This window comes from Propithecus coquereli, unplaced genomic scaffold (assembly GCF_000956105.1).
Source record: "Propithecus coquereli isolate 6110/MARCELLA unplaced genomic scaffold, Pcoq_1.0 Scaffold1, whole genome shotgun sequence".
NCBI classification, from domain to species: domain Eukaryota; kingdom Metazoa; phylum Chordata; class Mammalia; order Primates; family Indriidae; genus Propithecus; species Propithecus coquereli.
Genome location: NW_012133857.1, coordinates 3,237,172 through 3,241,626, shown reverse-complemented (window position 1 = coordinate 3,241,626; position 4,455 = coordinate 3,237,172). Strand labels below are relative to the sequence as shown.

The following is a 4,455-nucleotide window of genomic DNA, read 5'->3' as shown; positions in this document are numbered from 1 at the left end:
CAGTGATCACATCCCCTCTTAAGAAATTATACAGAGCTTTATTAAATAAACCAAGTAGAAATGCTCCTATTTACATCCAGGTTGTCAGTTTGAGCTCAAGTAACATGCAAGGCACAATTCTTCCTTTCTCCAGCTTCAGAAAAATCAATTGCATGGCCGGCCCCAGAGGAATGAGGTGGATTCGCATGTGATCCTCAGAGTCAGGCGGGACTTTCCACAGTGTCCACGCGTGGACAGCTCTGGGGCCTGAGTCTCTGGATCTCCCTGAGGATGGCACAGCGCCTCAGCCTAGAGCAGAGGGGGCTGCATTCTGAGAGTCTCAGATCTGGAGCAAGGAACTGAAAGAGGAGTTCTCTGAGTGGTCTTCTCCTTCCCCAGCCCTCAGGGAGCCCCTTCCTGGTGGGCAGGCCCTAAACTGCCAGCGCCCTCCTTGCTGGCCCACGCTGGGCTCTGGGGCCTGCTGGGCAGCTGCCTGGGGACCTGGGCCTGGTGGGCTGACCGCTGGAGAGGCTGTCGCTCATGCAGCTGGCAGTGGCTCAGATCTGCTGAGGTGCTGGAGCAGCCTGCACAAAGGAGGAACAAATAGCACTGGGTCTCTGTGCTGAGGCAGAATATAGTGGCTTCTCAAAACAAACACACAGAAAAGAAGATCCCTGCCACCATCTCAAGGATGTTCTCCTAAGGATGATTCTGCATGTCCCAGTGCTGATGGAGAGGACAGGACAGGGAGAGAGAGACACCTCACTCAGGACATCCCCATGGGGACGAAGCCAAGTCCACCAGATGTTTCAACAGCTTATGCAACAACGAAACACAGAGGACTGAAGTCTATTCACAGTGGCCCAAAGAGGGGAAAGCAGCCCTGTGTAAGCTCACACAGGTTCCCGGCATCTCGCCTGCCACGGGGCTCAGCTGTCAAGGGCTCCAGGGCGCTGGTTCCAGAGGCTTCCCTTGCAGTGGTGGGGCAGGCACAGGACACTCATGTCCATTTGCTCCCCAAATTTCCTAGCAGCCTCCAGACTAGAGGAAAATTAAGTTTTCACACGGGGAAAAAACCACCAACCCTCCCGCCAAATTAATTAAACAATCCTTTCCCCGAGACCACTACGGTAACATCATCTACGGACAACTAAAGAGAGCTCCTAACTGCTCAAAGTCTGGAGAAGGGGATTTTAGTAATGATAGAAAGTAAAAATAGAACAGCACCTTGTCCAGAAATCCTAGACAACCATGCAGAAAGGAATGAGCCAGAAAGACTTAGCTTTGCAAGACTTGGAAGGAAAAAAAACATACAAACTTAAAATGCCTCCATTTAAGAATATGCTAATGAGCACAACCTCAACTGTAGCTCTATCAAAACAGAGGGGCAGGGACGTTGGCCTGGGGACAGGGGCTCAGGCCTGGAGGGACCCATCCCTGCATGAACATGAATGTAGCAGGGGTGTCTCTGTCCTGGAGGAAAAAGGAAAAGGGTGAAAGTATTTCATTTTATTAAAAATTTCTAATTGGCAGTCTTAATTTTAAAGAGAGGTGGCCCAGGATGTCCACGTCATTTTCCCCCTTCCTGCTGCCCCTGACACATGCCTGATGGGAGGCACGTGGATGCCACTCTCCTCCAAGTTCTCCAGAACCTCCAGGGCACCAAAGACTTTGACCTTGGAGCTGGTGTAGTTGCTCAAAACGATTTCAGTCGGGTCGGTGTAAAGACCTGGGCTAAAGGGCACCCTGGCCCCGATCTGTTCTGCAGAGAAGTGGCTGGTGGGAGAGAGGCAGTGACCACCAGAGCTGTCTTCTTAATGCTTAGGTGCTTCAGCTGCACGTCTGTCAGCCTGTGCATGGTGACTGAGCAGAGGTACTGGCCTACGGAGACAAGGGTGTCCCTCCTTGTCACCTCTCCCACTCACACACTGATGTTATTATTCCCTTTCTCATTGGGGAACTCCTATGCATCCTCCAGAGCCCAGGTGAAAGGTCACCTCCTCCAGGGCCCCCCAGCCCAGCTAGGACACCCTCTCTGTGACCAGCAGTCCCCCTCAGTGTCTCGGAATCCTCTAATCACAAGATCCTCCTTTGAGTGTCACTTCTGTGAGAGGAAGTGTGTCAGGGCGAGCTCTGCATCTCAGGACCCAGCCAGCCTGGCCCAGAATGAGGGAGAATAAATGGCAGATACCACAACCAGACACTGGGCTGCAGGTCGAGCAGGGCTGACTCCCTGTCTCTCCAGCTCCATCTGGTGCCTGGTAACCTTCCAAACACACCCCTCATTTATATCACACTTTGCTTAAAAATAAAATACAGGAAGTCTAGCTTAGTAAGTTTCAACCTCTTTACTCTGGAATAGCAACAGTAGCAGATATCTACTGACCATTTGCTATGTGTGAGGTACCATTCTAAGTGCTCCACAGATTAACTCATTTAATCTTCACACTATTATCTCCATTTTACAGGCAAGGAAACAGAGGCAGAGAAAGGTTCCCTAACTTTCCCAAGGTCACACAGCCTCCCGGTGGCGGAGCTGGGATTTGACCCAGGCAGCCTGGCTCCAAAGTCCACACTCTTAACCTGCACTGAACTGCCCAGAATCCAATGCATTTCGTGATCTGATCACAAAGCCAGACCCCACTTCCCCCACACCGTCTGCTGTAGCTCCCCAGGCTCTTCCTTTGAACCCCACATACCTTAGCCCATGCCGTCCTCTCCCTGACCATTCTCACAGGCTCTTTCGAGGACAGCACAGATTTATTACAGTCACAGTGTGCATCTTCTGCAGCTGGCTGGCCCAACCCGCAGAGCCCCAGCACTAACCATGCAAACTATTAGGTTCGACTGCTGGATTCCAGCGGTGACGGGCACTGAGCACCTGCCCAGGGCCCTGCAATTGCAAATGCCGATCACTCCACAGGTCTCCCTGGGTCAGGATCTTCCCTCCCTTCCAGGCTGACCAGAACAGTGGCCATTTGGTGGAGGACATCCCCCACCAATAAGGCTCCAGACAGCCCTGGGGAGATGGCCTGCAGGACTGGCAGTGGGACGAAGTTGGAGAGGCCCAGGTGTTCCATGTCCCACACACGGAGCAGCGTCACGCACATGCCGACTGTGCAGGCAACCCAGGTGTTGTCAGTGGGACCTTTCCCAGTGAGCACAAAGTCGTGTCTAGGCACAGGAGAAGAGGAGGGCTCTCAGCCTCCAGAAAGAAACCCCCAACTCCAGAGAGAGACACGCAGTCTAGGTCCTCTGCTGAGCGAAGATTTCTGCTGAGGTCCCAGATGTGGTTCCAACTAGAGTTTACCAAGTGGCTGCCCCAGAGGACAGACCCCCCCCCTCCAGGGCAGGGAGAGCAAGCCGGACCTCCTCAGTCGTCTGTCCTGACAGAGGCCACAGCGCTCGGCCAGGAACTGCCAGCATCATCATCCCCACACTCTGGCAGGGAAAGCCGAGGCCCGGGGGCAACATGGTCCACAGAAAGCTTCTCGATCCTCTTCCCAGCAGAGAATAGGACATGCCAGGAAGACACAAGTCACATCTAGCAGTGGAACCAGAACAAGGAACACAGCCTCTGCCCATTTCCTGCACTGTGCTGCATGCCTGGCGTGAGGCTGAGTGAAGTCAGCAGGACTGAAGCACCTGGCGCAGCGCCTGGCACATGGCACGTGCTCAGTCAACGTCAGTTTCGGCCACTTTGGTGCAGGAGCTCGGCCTGGGTGGGTGAGGGCTGGGGTCTCTCTCTGGCTGCTGCCCTCACCTCCACTCTCTTCTGACCCTGAGCCCTGACTGGGTTTCTAGGAGGGCCTCCTGCCACAAGAGAGCACAGGGACTGCTACAGTGTACTGAGGGGCCCCACGGTGACAAAGGGCCACCACTGCCAGGACAGAGCTCTGCAGATGCCAAAGGGCCTCACGACCACCCCCTCAGTTGAAGGCCCTGGGGACTGGGCCACGTTCCTTACATGACAGGTACGGAAACAGGCTTGGGAGTTGACCTGCCTTGCCCAAGCTCACAGGCCCCACAAAGTGCAGAGCTGGGGCTAGCAGCAAACCTGACTCCAAACCCCAGTTCTTCCCATAAGGCAATGCCCTGAACCTGTCCCTGGAACACATCTGTCACAGGGCCTGTGGAAAGCCCAGGTTGGAAGGGTCACCGACACCTGTACACAATCTTCTGGCCCTCGGGAGCACTCCCTGGAGCCCCAGCCCACATCCTACTCCTTCCTCCTGGGACCGACGCTGATGTGTCTTCTCTGAGCTGGGCTGCAGCCCCCTAGGGCAGTGGTGCTCCCCCTCTGTGGCCTGCGGGGCATGGTGTGGTGTGGCAGGCCATCTTCCTTGGATGGCACCAGCCTCTCTGTGCCACCTCCTGTTGCCTCTATCGATCAGATCCGGGTACTGCTCAGGTAGGCCTTTGCAGGATAAATGAGCATCGCCCACACACAACCTGTTAGTGGCAAAGTTGAGGACC

At 54.7% G+C, this 4,455-nt stretch overlaps 1 pseudogene; it reads right to left on the bottom strand.

Annotated features, from left to right (window-relative positions):
* Positions 1 to 4,455, bottom strand: part of LOC105813356 — a 27,632-nt pseudogene that overhangs the window by 9,268 nt on the left and 13,909 nt on the right.